We start from the raw sequence: 18,846 nt of genomic DNA, 5'->3' as shown, positions 1-18,846 counted from the left end.
CTTTGGGAGCCCAAGGCGGGTGGATCACGAGGTCAGGTGATCAAGACCATTCTGGTCAACATGGTGAAACCCTATCTCTACTAAAAATACAAAAATTAGCTGGGTGTGGTGGTGCACACCTGTAATCCTAGCTACTTGGTAGGTTGAGGCAGGAGAATGGCTTGAACCCGGGAGGCGGAGGTTGTGCCACTGCACTCCAGCCTGGCTACAGAGCAAGACTCTGTCTCAAAAAAAAAAAAAAGCATTTACTTCCGGCAGAACTCCAGAGATGGGTGGGCAGCTAGAAGAGACAGCTCTCTGTGCCATGGGGCATCCAAACAAGAGCGTAGCGCTCCCGAGGCTGGAGATCACCAAGAAAGGATCCCAACCCTGATCTGCAGATGGGGTAAAAGGAGACCCATAGAGGGCAGCGACCTGCCCCCTGCTTCATCCACAGTGGTCAGGACAAGAATCAGACTTCTGCTGCGTTTTTGTCCTTAGCCCTTGGTCTGAGTCCTTGTTTTTATTTCAGACCTGCTCTGGGTTCCTGGAGAGTCCTGGACACTCAGGACCCTGGAAAGCCTTTTTTTTTTTTTTTTTTTTAAAAGCCCTATTGTATCCCTGAACAAGGCTTCTGGATGCCCCAGGCTTATCCCCCACTCCCTTTCACTGCTTAGACCTTCTTTGAGATTCTTTAGTTCTTCAAGAAACCCATGGAGACTGTGCGCAATGGCTCACACCCGTAATCCCAGCGCTTTTGGAGGCCAAGGCAGGAGGATCGCTTGAGCCCAGGAGTTCGAGACCAGCCTGGGCAGCAAGTGAGACACCCGGTGCACCTCAAAAAATATTAAAAAATCAGCCAGGTGTGGTGGTGCGTTCCTGTGGTCCCAGCTACTTGGGAGGTGGAATCGAGAGGATCACTTGAGCCCAGGAGTTCAAGGCTGCAGTGAGCCATGATTGCACCACTGCACTCCAGCCTGGGCAGCAGAGCAACTCTGTCTCTAAAAAACAAAAAGAAAAACCCATGGAGGCACCCCTTTGGTGCCACCACGTACTGGGCTCGGGCCTAAGGAACCCCCAGGCTGGGGGAGACAGAACCAGCCACATACTCCACCCCGCCCTCTGGATCAGTGCTAAGCTGGAAGCAAGGATGGGGAGGTGGAAGGATCCTAAATGGTAAGAGGATAGGAAGGCTTTTGGAGGAGGGAACATAGTAGGTGGACCTTGAGGGCTCCTCTTGGCTCACTGCAACCTCCACCTCCCGGGTTCTAGCGATTCTCCTGCCTCAGCCTCCTGAGTAGCTGGAATTACAGGCATGTGCCACCATGCCTGGCTAATTTTTGTATTTTTAGGAGAGATGCGGTTTTGCCATGTTGGCCAGGTCCATCTCGAACTCCTGGCCTGAAGTGATCCACCCACCTTGGCCTCCCAAAATACTGGGATTATAGGCATGAGCCACCACGCCCAGCCTATCCGCACTTGTCACATGAGTAAGGAGGCCCCAAGGGGTGCAGTGACCATCCTGAGGTCACACAGTGAGTGGGCGGCACAGTGTTGGGGGACTCGGTGTTCTTTAACCTCGGGGGCCCTCCCTACCCACTGGGCCATACGTCCTTGCCATGGAAGGTCCTTCAAAGCCTTCCCCTGGGAGAGGGGGGAGAATCTGGAGGAGGGAGAGTGGGGACAGCTTCTTCACCTCCCCAAGCCTCCCACCCCAGCCTTCTCCTCCATTCCCCACCCACCGCCTCCCCCATCTCCCAGACCCCCTTCCCAGGTCACCCTTCTCCCTCGCCACCCACTCTGGCCCCTTCTATCCTTTCCTCCTCACAACCTTCCCCTCTACTCTCCAGCTCTTACCCTAGCAGCTAAGGGTGTCCCTTCATCTGAGAAGAATGAGGTTAAGACTCTTGGGGGCCCTGCTAGGGGACACAATTAGTGGTTGGGGACGGTATAGGATAGGAACAGAGGCAAAAGGACAGGGGACAGACTATGAATAACAAGATGGTGCCCACCAGAAGAAGGGGGCTGGGAAGTCGGGGTGCATGAGGGCCAGCCCCAGCCAGCTTCGCTCTGCCGGGCTAGCCCTTCCCCCAGAGCTGGCCCAGCTGCCGGCCTCACGTAACCAGAGCCTGCCTGTTGCATCAGAGGCGGGCGGGCGGCCTCGGGTAAACAGAGCAGCCCTCCAGGGGCCCAGGGCTCCCCAGCCACCGCCACACTCCCCAAGCCTTGTTCTGCACCATGGAGTGGAGGCAGAAGCCCCCAGCCTGGCCCAGGCCCTGGTGTGTCCTTAGGACACCTGAGTGTGTGGCACTGGGCACTGGATGGGGACAGGAAGGACCCCCTGATAACACAGTGTGAACTCTATAGTTTTTATGTCCAAAGAAAAGTTGTGCTCAGACTAGAGGCCCACACTGCCCATGTCACAGATGGGTAAACTGAGGGGTGGGGAGAGACACGAGCCTCCCAGGCGCCCTGTTCCCTGTCTCAGTGTCCCCCACACTCCAGCATCTGCCACATGCCTCCCCCTGAGTTTGGGGGACCAGTCTTCTGTGGAGGAGATGGACACCAGGCAGCTTTGCAGCCCCCCTGCTCTCCACCTGTATCTGCCCCTCCTCTTCACCCCCGCCCCCTGTTCTGGCTTCACCTTCCTCATCTCCCCCGGCCAGAGAATGTTCTGTGCTCTTCTTCCTCTGCACTTTTGCAAGTGCTTTTCCCTCTTGAAAGAGCCTTTCTCAGGTCTGGTGTAGTGGCTCACACCTGTAATCTCAGCACTTTGGGAGGCCGAGGAAGAAGGATCTCAAGCCCAGGAGTTTGGGACCAGCCTGGGCAACATAATAAGACATCCTCTCTACAAAAAAAATTAGCTGGGCTTGGTGGTGGCGTGCCTGTAGTTCCAGCTTCTGGGGAGGTTGAGTTGGGAGGATTGCTTGAGCCCAGGAGGTCGAGGCTGCAGTGAGCTATGATCATGCCACTGCACTCCAGCCTGGGCAACAGAGTGAGATCCTGCCTTGAAGGAAAACACAAGAAAAACCTTTCTCCTAGTGGCAAACTCCTACACATACTTGAAAGCCCAGCACAAATGCCCCCTCTTCTGAGAAACCCTAACTCCTCTGGCACCGCCCTTGCCCCAATTCTGGCCTGTCCCAGCCTCCCATCCCTCCCTCTGGCCCAAGACTGACCCCACAGGGCTAGGGGAGTGCATGGATCCCCTCCCTGCCTCAGACCCGGGGCGGGGCGGGGTGGGGGGGTGGTGCCCAGCCCAGGGCCATCTTTATCCTGTAATTCTTTTCACATTGATACATTCACCAACCCCCGCTCTGATCTTCCTGTGGGTCTGGCCTGTGCTGGAATCCCAGGGGAAGGGGTAGATTTAGAGATCTGGGCTGGGGTCCAATCTGGAAGGCTCCTCACAACTGACCTTTGAAGTTTAGAAAACAGCCTCTAGCGGGAAGAGGGAGGGAGAGGGGCGTGGTTGGTGGAAGCATTGTGGTTGTCTTGGACTGTGGAGAGGCAGGCGGAGCGGGGTTGAGGGACCAGTAGCTGCGGAGGGTCTGTCACTCCCTGTGGGGGCACGTATCTGGCCCCGGGAGGCACAGTTGAGTGAGGCCACACAGGCGACCCCAGAGCCCCGTCTTGCAGTCTTTCCATTCTAGTGAGCGCGAAGGTCAGCGTTGCCTGCGAGAAGGGCTTGGTTCCTCGGGTCGACGGGGTCCGCGATCGGAGTTCTATTTCGCTCAGGATGGAATTAATCCAGGCAAGTTGGGCCGAGTTAGGAACAGGTTTAGAATTAGGGTTAGGGTCACAGTAGGGTCAGGGGTAGGCAGTAAGGTCAAGGGCGCCCAGTGAGGGCGGGGAAAGCCTGGCCAGTGTGATCCAGACCCCTCCCTTCGTCCTGCTTCTTCCTTATCCGCGCCCCCACCCCTGGCGCCCCAGCATCCTTTCGCGTCTGAGTCCCAGGCCCATGAACTCCCGGGGCGGGGCCACGCCCAAGTGCCCGCCCATCACCGCCTCCAGGGTGACGCCCTCTATGCAAATAAGCCCGTCACGCCCAATCAGCTCCCGGGGGCAGGGCCGCCCGCTCCCAAGGCACCTGCGGCAGCGGGCCCCTGATCTTCGTGCAGCCGCCGCGGGTCCGTGCGCCCAGCGTCCAAGGGCTCAGGCCGAGCAGGTGCGTGTCATATCGGGTTGAGGCTCCTGCGGTGTCCTCTGAACGGCTTCTGCGGGCTAGGTGGGTTTTGGAGGTCCGGGTGTACTGCTGGGCGTCCCAGGGTGGGGTGTGTGTCTAAAGGGGTGTGTGTCGTGGGGTTGTGAGTCCCGGAGGTTGTGGTAGGAGGGAGTTGTGTCTCCAAGGGGTGTGTATCTGAGGTGTGTGGGTCTGGAAGTTGTGTGTCCAAGGGCTCTGCGTCTGAGGTTTGGTGTGAGTCGGGGAGTTGGAGAGTTAGCTGTGTGTCCAAAATCGTGATTCAGGGAGGCCCTATTATGTGTCTGTGAGCTCTGTGATGTGGCATGCGATGTCCCTCTCTCCTGGTGTGCACTCCTTTAGCATTAGCGCGTCCCCTGCGCACAACCCTATGCCTTCCTTCTGTGGGTGTACACTCGTTTGTCACAGCAGGACGGTAGGCATAAACCTTGGAATGGGGGAGCAACAGCTGCCTGGGCCAACCCTCCTCCCTCTGCCTCAATGACTGTACCTAGGACTTGGGTACAGGAACAAGAGTCACATCCCCGTGTGGTTGTTAGCACACGACAAGGTGGTGGCAGCATTACTTTCATGGTCACAGTCCTCACTCCCTGTCTCTTTTGGGGTCCAGGGCTGCAGATATGGGCGACCTGGGTCCCTGGCCACCCTAACCCCTAGTTGCAGACCCAATTAGTCAGAAATAGCTGGCCGGGCGCCGTGGCTTATGCCTGTAATCCCAGCACTTTGGGAGGCTGAGGCAGGAGGATCACTTGAGCCCAGTAGTTTGAGACCAGCCTGGGAGACATAGCTAGACCCCCATCTTTTTTTCTTTTTTTTTCTTTCTTTCTCTCTTTCTTTCTTTCTCTCTCTCTCTCCTCTTTTTTGAGATAGGGTCTCATTCTGTCACCCAGCCTAGAGTACAGTGGTGATCTTGGCTCACTGCAACCTATACCTCCCAGACTCAAACGATTCTCCTCCCTCAGCCTTCCCAGTAGCTGGGATTACAGGCATGTGCCACCACTGCCTGGCTAGTTTTTGTATTTTTAATAGAGATGGGATTTCACCATGTTGACCAGGCTGGTCTTGAACTCCTGACCTCAAATGATTCACCCGCCTCAACCTCCCAAAGTGCTGGGATTACAGGCGTGAGCCCCTGAACCCGGCTTAAATTTTTTTTTTTTTTTTTTGAGACGGAATCTCACTCAGTCACCCAGGCTGCAGTGCAGTGGCTCAATCTCGGCTCACTGCAACCTCTGCCTCCCGGGTTCAAGTGATTGATTCTTTGCCTCAGCCTCCCGAGTAGCTGGGACTACAAGCATGTGTCACCATGATCAGCTAATTTTCACCATGTTGGCCAGGCTGGTCTCATGTGATCTGCCCGCTTTGGCCTCTCAAAGTGTTGGGATTACAGGAGTGAGCCACCGTGTCCGTCCAAAAAAAATTTTTTTTTAATTAGGCAGGTGTGGTGGCTTACGTGTATAGTCCCAGCTATTCGGGAGGCTGAGGCAGGAGGATCACTTGAGCCGAGGAGTTCGAGTCTGCAGTGAGCTATGACTGAGCTAGTGCACTCCAGCCTGGGTGACAGAGCAAGATCCTGTCTCTAAAAAAATAAAAATAAAAATAAAGAAAAGAAACAAAAAAAAATGGCCAGGTGCGGTGGCTCACACCTGTAATCCAAGCACTTTGGGAGGCTGGGGGGGCGGGGAGCGGGGCGGATCACCTGAGGTCAGGAGTTTGAGACCAGCCTGACCAACATGGAGAAACCCCGTCTCTACTAAAAATACAAAATTAGTCGTCCATGATGGTACACGCCTGTAATCCCAGCTACTCAGGAGCCTGAGGCAGGAGAATCGCTTCAACCCGGGAGGTGGAGGCTGCAGTGAGCCAAGATCATGCCATTGCACTCCAGCCTGGGCAACAAGAGCGAAACTCCGTCTCAAAAAAAGAAAAAGAAATAGAAACAAAAAAATAATGAAGGCCTCAGACTAGCCTGGCCAAGAATCATCCCTGGGAAAGGGTAGGGCCCCTGGACCTTGGGCATTAGGGACAAGAACTCTCAGACTCTTGGAGTGAAGGAAACTGGATACAAAAATCTATTTCGACTTCGGAGGACCAGTGCCTGAGGACTGATTTCCAGAGGTGAAAGGGGCTTTCTAAAAAGGCAGGCTTGTTCCCTCATGTCTCCTGCCTGTTGTGCGGTAAAGAGGGAAGCTTGGCCTCCAGCAGACAGAATTTCAGGACATTTAGGATCTTGGGCTATCACCTGAGAGAGCAGGAAGCTGGTGTGCAGGAGGGAAGGCTGAGGTCAGGTAGTAACACTAGGCCCCTCAGAAAAAGGATGGAGCTCAAGGCCATGCCTCAGCCCCCGAAGAGAACAGAGGCCGGGGGCGCAGGGCCCAGCTTCCTCTCCCTCTTCTCTGTGTGACCCCCCAACAGGTGGCTGCCCCTCTCTGAACTTTGTGGCCGCTCCTGTGAACCGAGCAAGTTGAACCCAGTCTTGGCTTTCCCATCCCAACGAATGATTTATTTGGTTAAACTATGACCCAACCAGGTGGACATCTGGAAAATGCAAATGAAGAAGGGAAGACGAATTAAAAACATTTGTTCACCGCAACTTGGGTGCAATGAGTGTAGACATGCTGGGTGTTTGGCCTTCTGGAAGAGGTGTTTTTTTGTTTTATTTCTTTCTTTTGGTTTTTGAGACAGCATCTTGCTCTGTTGCCCAGGCTAGAGTAAAATGGTGTGATCTTGGCTCGCTGCAACCTCCACCTCCTGGGCTCAAGTGATCCTCCCGCCTCAGCCTCCTGAGGAGCTAGGAATACATGCTCACACCAGCATACCCAGCTAATTTTTTTTTTTTTTTTTTTGAGACAGAGTCTTACTCTGTTGCCCAGGCTGGAGTGCAGTAGCACAATCTCAGCTCACTGCAACCTCCACCTCCCAGGTTCAGGCGATTCTTCTGCCTTAGCCTCCTGAGTAGCTGGAATTACAGGTGCGTGCCACCATTCCCGGCTAATGTTTGTATTTTTAGTAGAGACAGGGTTTCACCATGTTGGCCAAGCTGGTCTCAAACTCCTGGTCTCAGGTGATCCACCCGCCTTGGCCTCCCAAAGTGCTGGGATTAAAGGAGTGAGCCACCGTGCCCGGCCTGTGCCCAGCTAATTAAAAATAAATAAATAAAGATGGGGTCTTGTCATGTTGCCCAGGCTGGTCTTGAATTCCTGTACTCAAACAATCCACACACCTCGGCCTCCCAAAGTTGTGGGATTATAGGCGTGAGCCACCGCACCTGGCCCACTTTTATTTATTTATTTATTTATTTCTAGAGACAAGTTCTCCCTATGTCGCCCAGGCTGGTCTTGAACTTGGCTCAAGCAATCAGCCCAACTCGGCCTCCCAAAGTGCTGGGATTAGAGGCATGAGCCACCACTCCCTGCCCCCTTCTGGAAGATTCGAGGCACAGAGTGGTCTGGAGACAGACTGTCTTTCTGTCTTTCTTTCCTTGAGTGTTGCAATCACAGCTCCCTGTGACCTTGAACTCCTGGGCTCAAGTGATCTTGTCACCTCAGTCTACCGAGTAGCTGGGACTGTAGGGGAGCGCTACCATGACTAGCTTTTTTTTTTTTTTTGAGACGGAGTTTCGCTCTGTTGAGGCTGGAGGGCAGTGGTGTGATCTTGGCTCACTGCAAACTCCGCCTCCCGGGTTCACGCCATTCTCCTGCCTCAGCCTCCCGAGTAGCTGGGACTACAGGCGCCCGCAACCACGCCCGGCTAATTTTTTGTATTTTTAGTAGAGACAGGGTTTCACCATGTTAGCCAGGATGGTCTCGATCTCCTGACCTTATGATCCGCCTGCCTCAGTCTCCCAAAGTGCTGGGATTACAGGCGTGAGCAACCACGCCTGGCCTCTTTTTTCTTTTCTTTTCTTTTCTTTTTTTTTTTTGTTGAGACAGAGTTTCGCTTTGTCGCCCAGACTGGAGTGCAGTGGCCCGATCTCAGCTCACTGCAAGCTCCGCCTCCCAGGTTCACGCCATTCTCCTGCCTCAGCCTCCCGAGTAGCTGGGACTACAGACGCCCACCACCTCGCCCGGCTAGGTTTTTGTATTTTTTAGTAGAGACGGGGTTTCACCGTGTTAGCCAGGATGGTCTCGATCTCCTGACCTTGTGATCCGCCCGTCTCGGCTTCCCAAAGTGCTGGGATTACAGGCTTGAGCCACCGCGCCTGGCCTTTTTTTTTTTTTTAAAGTAGAGATGGGGTCTCCCTATGTTGCCCAGGCTGGTCTTAAACTCCTGGGCTCAAATGGTCCTCCCGCCTCGGCCTCCCAAAGTGCTGGGATTACAGGCATGAGCCCAGCGAGATGCCATTTTTCTGAGAAGATTTAGAATGTGTCTGGGATCAGTTTTGGGTTCAGGGAACTCGCCCCAGCCCCGGCCTGTGAATCCCCATGGGGTGGGCAAGGAAGTTAAATCCCGTTTCTCAGCCTCCAAAGGGCTTCTCTGGGGCTACATCCTGGGGACTTGTGTGGTTACCCTGATAACCTGGGGCCCAGGATTGAGTTTCCTGGACACTGTGATGGTGATTCTGGGCTGGACAGGCCCAGGCCCACTTCCCAGCCTGGGTGGGGGTGGTGAGACTGAGGTGTCACATGATGGCCCCGGGGTACAGCCCAGGATTGGGTGGGGATCTGGGGGTCTCACCATGTGGCCCTGGAAGAAGCCTGCTGAATCTTGTGTAAAACAGGGCAACTATCTCTGCTTTCCTGGGATGTCTGGGGGTCAGGCAGGTCTTATATGTAAATGAGGTGGGGTGTGGGCCCGGGCAGACAGTAAGGGCTCAATAACAGAAGGTCCCATCTGGGCTGTGATCAAGCGGAGGTGTTTGTGAGCCCATCCAGGCCCCTTTCCTCTCCGCCCTCTGCCAGGTGCTGTTTCCCTCCAAGCCCAGGTTCACCCAAGGTCAAGGTGGGGTGTGAGGAAGGGAGAAATGGAGGTGGATCGTAATAAGAGTCATGGCTGCTGTGGGCATGAGCCTGCCTTGCCCACTGTTCCAACCTGCAGCCTGTGCCTGGTGCAAGCCCTGTCATCCCTAGCTGGATGCTGGCCTGGCTTCCTGCTCCAACAGGCCTTTTCTCCATGGAAGCCACAGGGTCGTCTGAAAATTCTGAATCAGACCGCAGTCCTCCCCTCCTCACACACCTTCCATGGCTCCCTCTTGCTCTACGTCCACCCTCTTTCTGTCCCCCAATGCCTCTCTGACCTTCTCTGTCTCCGGCCACCCCTTGCTCACTCCACCCTAGCTGCATGGGATTTGCCTGCTCCTGGAACCCACCTGCTTAGCACAATCCCACCTCAGGGCCTTTGCACCTGCCATTGTGTCCACCAGGCAGGCTGGCTCCCATCTCCCTGAGACACCTCAGAGACAGGGTCTCGCTCTGTCACGCAGGCTGGAGTGCAGTGGTGCGATCTCGGCTCACTGCAATCTCCGCCTCCCGGGTTCAAGCAATTTTCATACCTCCGCCTCCCGAGTAACTGGGACTGCAGGTGTGGCGCCCCTACACATCACCACCCTGTGGCTGGTGTCCTGTCCTCCTCAAGACCACTCCTCTTCAGAGAAGCCCTCCTGGACCCTCTGTCCAAAGTAGCTCTCCCCCTGCCTCACCCTCCACTGCCTCCCCCTATTGAATTTCTTCCTTGAAGTCCTTCTTCCCAGATACAGTTATGTGGCTGCTGTTGCCTCCCCCATCAGACTGGGTGATGGGGGAGACCTTGCTCTGCCCACCCCCTGCTCCTGCATCCCCGGCACCTGATGGGCTCCCAGACATTTCTGCGGGAAGATATTGGGCGCTGACAATGTCCTAAAGCCCCATCTCAGGGTCCCTGCTGGCTGCATCTTGGGGCTGCCAGGCTGTGTGGGCAGAGTCCTTTCTGCCCAGTGCTGACAGATGTGCTAATTTCCCAAGCAGGGAGGCTGGGGCATCTGGGGATAAATTTCCAAGGCCCCACAGGGAGAGCTTTCTCTGGAACAAAGAGAGGAAAACCTTGGGCTGTCCCTGCGGCCACTACTGTGGCTCAGGGGACATCACTGGGGGCCTGAGAGAGCCTTGGACTCTAGCCTGCATGGGACAGCAGGGTCAAATTCAGAGTGTGGGGTCTCTCTTGGCTCCATGGGCTGGGTGACCTCTGACTCCCAGGTTCAAGTGATTCTCCTGCCTCAGCTTCCTGAGTAGCTGGGACTACAGGCGCCCACCATCATGCCCGGCTAATTTTTGTATTTTCAGTAGAGATGGGATTTCACTATGTTGGCCAGGCTGGTCTCAAACTCCTGACCTCAAGTGATCTACCCACCTCGGCCTCCCAAAGTAGTGGGATTACAGGCGTGAGCCACCACACCTGGCCTGGAACAGGACTTCTTGGCCAGGTGAGAGTGCCTGTGCCAGGTCAGGTTTGCCATGGATGGTCACCTGGACATGGTTTTCTCCCAAGCTGGGCAGTGGGACATTCAGAGGGTCAGTTCCTTGGCCTGAGAGGAGCATCAGCACTGTCCAATTGACTGTTTTGCTGTGAAGGTTGTTTAGAGGAGGGGCCACAAACTGGCAGCCTGTGGGCCGGATGGGGCCTTAAATTTGTTGTGTGGACCACGAGGTGTTTCAAAGAGAAGTGAATAAGTAGGGCCAGGCTCACACCTGTAATCCCAGCACTTTGGGAGGCCGAGGTGGGCAGATCATCTGAGGTCGGGAGTTCGAGACCATTCTGACCAACATGGAGAAACCGCGTCTACTAAAAATACAAAATTAGCTGGGCATGGTGGGGGCGTGCCTGTAATCCCAGCTATTAGGGAGGCTGAGGCAGGAGAATTGCTTGAACCTGGGAGGCAGAGGTTGCGGTGAGCTGAGATCACGCCATTACACTCCAGCCTGGGCAACAAGAGCGAAACCCATCTCAAGAAAAAAAACAAGTAGTTGCTGGGTGTGGTGGCTCACTTCTATAATCCCAGAACTTTGGGAGGCCAAGGCCGGCAGATTGCTTGAGCTCAGGAGTTCAAAACCAGCCTGAGCAACCTAGTGAGACCCTGTCTCTACAAAAAATAAGATGTCAAAAAATCAAAAAATTGGCCGGGCGCGGTGGCTCAAGCCTGTAATCCCAGCACTTTGGGAGGCCGAGATGGGTGGATCACAAGGTCAGGAGATCGAGACCATCCTGGCTAACCTGGTGAAACCCCGTCTCTACTAAAAAATACAAAAAACTAGCCGGGCGAGGTGGCAGGTGCCCGTAATCCCAGCTACTCGGAGGCTGAGGCAGGAGAATGGCGTAAACCCGGGAGGCGGAGCTTGCAGTGAGCTGAGATCCAGCCACTGCACTCCAGCCTGGGCGACAGAGCGAGACTCCGTCTCAAAAAAAAAAAAAAAAAAAAAAAAATCAAAAAATTAGCCACGTGGAGGGGCGGGCGCCTGCAGTCCCAGCTACTCGGGAGGCTGAGGCAGGAGATTGGCTTGAACCTGGGAGGCGGAGGTTGCAGTGAGCCCAGATTGTGCCATTAAACACCAGTCTGGGTGATAGACCAAGACCCCATCTCAAAAAAAGAAAAAAGAAAAACAGAAAACTGAACAAGTTGTCAGTGTTGCTTCTGTTTGTGAAGCAGTTGTTTGCTCATTGATGAAGGGTGACTGAGGGCCTTCTATGTACTAGGCGCTGGGGAGCCCGGCAGGACGAGATGCTCATCAAAGAAAGCAATAAAGAAACACACACCAAAAAATCTGATAGGGCTGGGTGCTGCAGGAAGAGTTGAATTTGGCCGGGCGTGGTGGCTTACACCTGTAATCCCAGCACTATGGGAGACCAAGGCAGGAGGATCACTTGAGGCCAGGAGTTCGAGACCAGCCTGGGCAACATGGGGAGACCCCAGCTCTACAAAAAATACAAAAATTAGCTAGATGTGGCACCGTACTACTCCCAGCTACTCCAGAGGCTGAGGTGGGATGATCGCTTGAGTCCGGGAGGTCCAGGCTGCAGTGAGTTGAGACCACACCACTGCACTCCAGCCTGGGTGACAGAATGAGACTCTGCCTGAAAAAATTAAAATAAACATTAAAAAAAATTGGTGCCTCCAGAAAGAGGGTTTTCTGAAGGTCTTTAGAGGACATGGAGACACTCCTGGACTTGGGCAAACCTAGAAGGGTGTCCCGGGGTTGGACACAGTCCGGGAAAAGGGAGAGTGATGGGCAGGTAGAGGATCAGTTTGGGGCTGTTGTTGCAGATGCCCCCAAACAGGTAAAAGGTAGGCTGGGAGTCTGCTGGTAGACACCTTTTCAAGTGAGGGGAGAGGTGGGTGGGTCCCTGGGGAGTTTGCATGGACCCCTTGTAGACACAGGAAACCAAGGCTCAGAAAACATCACGCAGTGGGCAAGTGGTGGGATCCTGGACTGACTAGCCCACAGCCCCAGCCCTGGCCTCTCTGTGCATGGCCAAAATGGGATCCTGGAGCGGAGCAGAGCAGAGGGGGCATCCCACAGGGGGTCCCACTCACCCTGGACTCCTGCCCCTCGAACAGGAGCTGTCCCTCCCAGGAGCAGGCCCAGGGAGAGGTGGGAAGGAGGGTCTGAGGGCTCCCCACTGGGCCTCACTTTCCCCATGGATGCCAGAGGGACCTATGGAGAAAAGGACCCCCATGGGGCCTTCCCCAGCTGGAACATTCTAAGATTCCTGGATTCTAACACTACCCATTCAAATCTAGCCTCAGATGCCCCCAGCCTGCATTTCACCCCTGGTGGGTGGAGACCACCCTGCCTTGGGAAGGAAGCCAGGCCTGTGTGGTGGCTCACACCTGTAATCCCAGCACTTTGGGAGGCTGAGGCAGGAGGATAGCTTGAGGCCGGAAGTTCAAGACCAGCCACTGTGACAAAGTGAAACCCCCTTCTCTACAAAAATTTTAAAAATTAGCCTGGCATAGTCTGTTTAAAAGATAGGTGTGCGCTTGTAGCCCCAGCTACTGGGAAGGCTGAGGTGGGAGGAATGTTTAAGCCCAGGAATTGGAGGCTGCAGTGAGCTATGATGGCGCCACTGCACTCCAGCCTGGGCAACAGAGTGAGACCCCATCTCAAAAAATAATAATAATAATTAAAAAGAAGAAACCCAGCCAGGTATGGTAGCCAAAGTAATCCCAGCACTTTGGGAGACTGTAGTCTCCCAAAGTAATCCCAGCACTTTGGGAGACTGTAGTAGCAGATCACACGGGGCCAGGAGTTCAAGACCAGCCTGGCCAACATGGTGAAACCCTGTCTGTACTAAAAATACAAAAATTAGCTGGGTATGGTAGCGCATGGCTGTAATCCCAGCTACTGGGGAGGCTGAGGCAGGAGAATCGCTTGAACCTGGAAGGCAGAGGTTGCAGTGAGCGGAGAACATGCCACTGCACTCCAGCCTGGGTGACAAAGCGAGACTCTGTCTCACAAAAAAACAAAAAAGAGGAAAGCCAGAGTGTGGGTGATACCACTGCAGGGATGGGGGGCCCTACCTGTGTAATGGGGGGACCAGTGTGGATTGGGGGAAGTCTGTATATGTTTTCTGGAAGAGTCTGCATGTGTCTGGTGGGGGTCTCCACATTGTTCGGGGGAAAGGGGTCTGTGTGTATTTGGGGGACTGGCATGTGTTTAGGGAGATCTGTATGTGTCTGTGCATTTGGGGGATTGGCATGTGATGGAGCGTCTGGGTGTGTCTGAGTGTTTTCAGGTTCTGTCTATGCAGAGGGAACAGAATGTGTTTTGGGGACGTGTGTTTGGAGAGCTGTGTGGGTTGAGGGTTTGACGTACTGTGAACTACATGTATTTTGGGGACTTTCGCAGGAGGAATCCTTGTGTGTTTGGGGTATCTGTTATGTTTTGGGCATCTGTGGATTTTCCGCGGCTCTGTTTGGGGGTCTCCATGTGTGGGGAATATTCCTACCTCCCATTGTGCCCATACAAGGATGGAGTGACCCCCAACCCCATCCGCCCCTGTCCCCCAGCACTCCACCAGGAGCTTTCTGGGGCCCTCAATCTGAGCTGGGTTCCCCCAGGATGGAGAGGTGACCCCAAGGCCTTCTGAGAGGCATCAGGGCCCAGCGGCCACAAACGCTCCCCGCATCTATAAAGCACCTTACTATGAAGCCCCTCCCCTCAGTTCAGCCAGGTGGCTCCTGCTGCCCCCTGACTTTCCGGGGGAGGAAACTGAGTTCCAGAGAAGCTCAGCAACGGGGGAGTCACTGCCCGAGCCCACCCTGTCCCCTGAGTCCCTGAGGGCAGGTGCGGGGCTGCAGGGACCACTGTGAACTGAGCCAGGCCGCCAAGTCACCTACCTGCCCCCCCGACCTGGGCACCACCTCCCTAGGCCCCCAGGGGAGGAGGCGGGCCCAGGGCTCTGGCTGGGGAAGGAGGGTCGCCTGCAGCTGGGGTCGGAGCCGCTGGAGCCCCCAGGAGAGGGGAGGAGGGGTCCTGGCTTTCCAAGGGGCTCTTCCTGTCGCCCATAATGAGGTACTTGGGGAGCAGGTGATGAAACCACAGCCTGGGTTGCGTGAGGCGGGGCCACAGGCCTGATTCGCTGCAGGGCCCAGGAGCAGCGCCCCCTCCCCGCTTCATCGCCTCCCGCGGGCCCTCACCCCCACCCCCACCCAACCCACCTGCCTCTCACTTCTCCTTTCCCGGCCTGGGTTCCTCCGCCAAGCCATGGCCTCCCTGCGGGCTCAGGGGTCTGGCAAAGTGACTGCAGCTCAGCCCCCCAGTAAAGTCCGGCACGGGTGCCAAGAAAGGGAACTTGACTTGCTCCTAATCTTTTCTCTTAAACCCCTGCTGCAAAGCCTGTGAAGTTAGGATCCTGTGACCCATTTTACAGGGGAGGAAGCAGGTGACTGATGACAGTATTTCAAGGTGGTCTTGCAGGATGCGGCACTGACTCAGCACCCCTAGTTCCAAGACCCCAACCTTCTTCCTTTTGGCTTCCCAGAAGCCAGAAGAAAAGTTCAGTAGAGGCCCCTGTGCGGTGGCTCACGCCTGTAATCCCAGCACTTTGGGAGGCCGAGGCGGGTGGATCACTTGAGGCCAGGAGTTCAAGACCAGCCTGACCAACATGCTGAAACCCCGTCTCTACCAAAAATATAAAAAATTAGCCAGGTGTGGTCGTGTGCGCCTGTAATCCCAGCTACTCGGGAGTCTGTGGCAGGAGAATCGCTTAAACCCGGGAAGCAGTGGTTGCAGGGAGCCGAGATCACGGCACTGCACTCCAACCTGGGCGACAGAGTGAGACTCAAAAAAAGCGAGTCTCAAAAAAACAAAAAGTTCAATAGACCCCTGCTCCCTACCCTCTCCCCAGCTGGTGGGAGAAGGATTCTCACCCCCAATTAACAGGTGAGAAAACTGAGTCCTACCACGCAGAGAGGCCAGAGGGGAAGGGTCAGCGGAGGGGTGGGATTCCCTCCAGCACCCCATCTCCATTACTGGGGGTCTAAGAGGCCTCGCCAGTCTGGGGAGATGATCATCTATGGCTTGAAGAGCTTCAGGGTAATGTTTGTTGATTGACTTAGTGACCACAGATACTGCCAGAGAATTTCTGATGCTTCCGTACTCCTGAGCTTTTCTTTTGTCCTCTCAATTCCCCCTAACCCTCACATTGCTCAGGCCTGGGATCACCAGGCTCGTCTTCTATCCCAGGTCACCAGCACATCCTGCCCCTTTGGTCACCAAATGAACAGTCCACTTCTGCCCAGGTGCCACCCCTGTCTCCATTCAAACTCTGTATTTCCCACTGGCTCAGCCTCTTCGTGTCACCTCACTCTAGCCTGAACAGACACTGCTCCCCAAGGCAGCCATAAGCAGCAGGGAGCTCTTTTATTTTTAGAGACAGAGTCTCACTCTGTCACCCAGGCTGGAGTGCAGTGGCCCCCTCATAGCTCACTGAAGCCTCCACCTCCTGGGCTCAAGTCATCCTCCCGCCTCAGCTTCCCAAGTAGCTGGGACTACAGGCAGACACCACCATGCCCGGCGAGATTTAAATTTTTATTTATTTATTTATTTATTTATTTATTTATTTATTTATTTATTTTAGGCTGTGCACTGTGGCTCTCACCTGTAATCCCAGAACTTTGGGAGGCCGAGACTGGTGGATCACCTGAGGTCATGAGTTCGAGACCAGCCTGGCCAACATGGTGAAACCCCATCTCTACTAAAAATACAGAAATTAGCTGGGTGTAGTGGTGGGCGCCTGTAATCCCAGCTACTCAGGAGGCTGAGGCAGGAGAATTGCTTGAACTGGTGAGGGGGAAGTTTCAGTGAGCTGAGATTGCACCACTGCACTCTAGCCTAGGTGACAAGAGCGAAACTCTGTCTCAAAAAAAAGAAAAGAAAATTTTTTTTAGAGTCAGAGTCTCACAATGTTGCCAGGGCTGGAGTTCAGTGGCAGGATCTCAGTTCACTGCAACCTCTGCCTCCCCTGCTCAAGTGATCCTCCCACTTCAGACTCCTGAGTAGCTGGGACTAAGGGGCGCACCACCACACCTGGCTAAATTTTTTATTTTTGTTTATTTATTTTTTGAGACAGGGTCTGGCTCTGTTGCCCAGGCTGGAGTGTAGTGGTGTGATCTTGGCTCACTGCAGCCTCTGCTTCCTGGGCTCAACTGATTCTCCCACCTCAGCCTCCTGAGTAGCTGGGACCACAGGCATGCCACCACACCCAGCTAACTTTTTTTTTTTTTTCCTAGAGACAGGGTTTTGCCATGTTGCCCGGGCTGGTCTTGAACTCCTGGGCTCTAGCGATCCTCCCACCTCAGCCTCCCAAAGCACTGGGATTACAGGCGTGAGCCACTGCGCCTGGCCCCAATTTTTTTTTTTTTTTTTTAGGGGCAGGGGCAGGATCTCACTATGTTGCTCTGGCTGGAAGCTTTTTAAGAAATCTTCCTTTTGGGCCAGGCGCCATGGCTCATGCCAGTAATCCCAGCACTTTGGGAGGCCGAGGTGGGCAGATCACCTGAGGCCAGGAGTTTAAGACCAGCCTGGCCAACATGGTGAAAACCCATCTCTAGTAAAAATGCAAAAGTTAGCCAGGCACAGTGGCGGGCGCCTGTAATCCCAGCTACCCCGGAGGCTGAGACAGGAGAATTGCTTGAACTCAGGAGATGGAGGTTTCAGTGAGCTGAGATCATCCAGTGCACTCCAGTCTGGGTGACAGAGCAAGACTCCACCTCAAAAAAAAAAAAAAAAAAAAAAAGAGAGAGAGAGAGAAATCTTCGTTTTGAAATAAATCACATGAAGAAAAATGCACAAATCAGTAGAGTTCAGCTCAACACATTTGCACAAACTGAACACATCTGTGTACCCAAACCTGGGATCCAGGAACAGGACTTCCCCCGCCCCTGGGACTTCCCCCTTGGGCCACTGCCTAATCACAGCTGCTGCCCAGGGTGACCAATGTTCTGTCTGATGTCCATCAGCCTCACTGAGGGTTTTTTTTTTTTTTTTTTTTGAGACGGAGTCTCGCTCTGTCGCCCAGGCTGGAGTGCAGTGGCCGGATCTCAGCTCACTGCAAGCTCCGCCTCCCGGGTTCACGCCATTCTCCGGCCTCAGCCTCCCGAGTAGCTGGGACTACAGGCGCCCGCCACCTCGCCCGGCTAGTTTTTTGTATTTTTTAGTAGAGATGGGGTTTCACCGTGTTCGCCAGGATGGTCTCGATCTCCTGACCTCATGATCCGCCCGTCTCGGCCTCCCAAAGTGCTGGGATTACAGGCTTGAGCCACCGCGCCCGGCCTTAATGGCACAATCTTGGCTCACTGCAACCACCGCCTCCTGGGTTCAAGTGATTCTCCTGCCTCAGCCTCCCAGGTAGCTGGGATCACAGGCACATGCCACCACGCCCGGCTACTTTTTGTATTTTTAGTAGAGATGGGGTTTTGCCATGTTGGTCAGGCTGGTCTCAAACTCCTGACTTCAAGTGATCTGCCTGCCTTGGCCTCCTAAAGTGCTGGGATTATAGGCTTGAGCCACTGCGTCCAGCTGCATCAGTGAGTTTTGATTGTTCTGAAACTTCATGTAAATAAAATCACACAGCGCGTCCTCTCGGTGGAGTCTGGGATCGTCAAATTGGCCAATGGTCTCTGAGATGCATCCACGTGGTTGTGTGTAGCAAGAGTGCACCCCTTTTCTGTGTTGTGCCATAACTGATCATAGAATCGACAAGAACGTGTTGACCAACTCTCCCATTAAGGGCTTCCGGGTTGATTCCAGTTTGAGGCAATGATGTACGAAGCGGCAAAAAACATTCTTGTCTGTATCTTCAGGTGCAACTTGGACCCGTTTGTCTTGGGACACAGGGTAGGCATCTGTTCAGATTTAGTAGATGCCAGAGAATTATCCAAGTGTTTGTCCCTTTTTCCTCTACCACCAGCAATGCATGAGAGCTGGAAGTGGAAGAGCTTGCAAGATCATTGCTCACTGTAATGTTGAACTCCTGGGCTCGAAGAATCCTCAAGCCTCAGGCTCCCACATAGCCAGGTGTGTGCCACGGCGTGCAGCTAATTTTCACTGTTTTTGTAGACAGGTTCTCGCTATGTTGCCCAGGCTGGTCTCCAATTTCTGGCCTCAAGCAATCCTCCCACCTTGGCCTCTCAAGTAACTGGAAGTATCTGGGAGTAGCCAGGAGTTTGAGACCAGCCTGGGCAGCATAGCAAA

General features: G+C 54.3%; 1 protein-coding gene across 17 annotated transcripts in view; it reads left to right on the top strand.

Moving 5' to 3' along the window:
• BORCS8 (BLOC-1 related complex subunit 8) overlaps positions 1-18,846 on the top strand; it is a 49,734-nt gene that overhangs the window by 18,627 nt on the left and 12,261 nt on the right. For 5 of the 17 annotated variants that reach the window (XM_065535312.2, XM_074026506.1, XM_074026508.1 and 2 more), the window contains exon 1: positions 4,089-4,147. The exons of 8 other annotated variants lie outside the window; for them this stretch is intronic. The gene's annotated coding sequence lies outside the window, so the exon portion shown is untranslated. Of the gene's footprint in view, positions 1-4,088; positions 4,208-6,595; positions 7,360-18,567; positions 18,670-18,846 lie in introns of those variants that run through there. 4 more of the 17 variants (XM_045379451.3, XM_074026505.1, XM_005588523.5 and 1 more) reach the window with 3 other exon arrangements.

The sequence above is a fragment of the Macaca fascicularis genome, chromosome 19 (assembly GCF_037993035.2).
Source record: "Macaca fascicularis isolate 582-1 chromosome 19, T2T-MFA8v1.1".
Taxonomy (NCBI): domain Eukaryota; kingdom Metazoa; phylum Chordata; class Mammalia; order Primates; family Cercopithecidae; genus Macaca; species Macaca fascicularis.
This window is presented reverse-complemented; position numbering and strand designations above follow the sequence as displayed.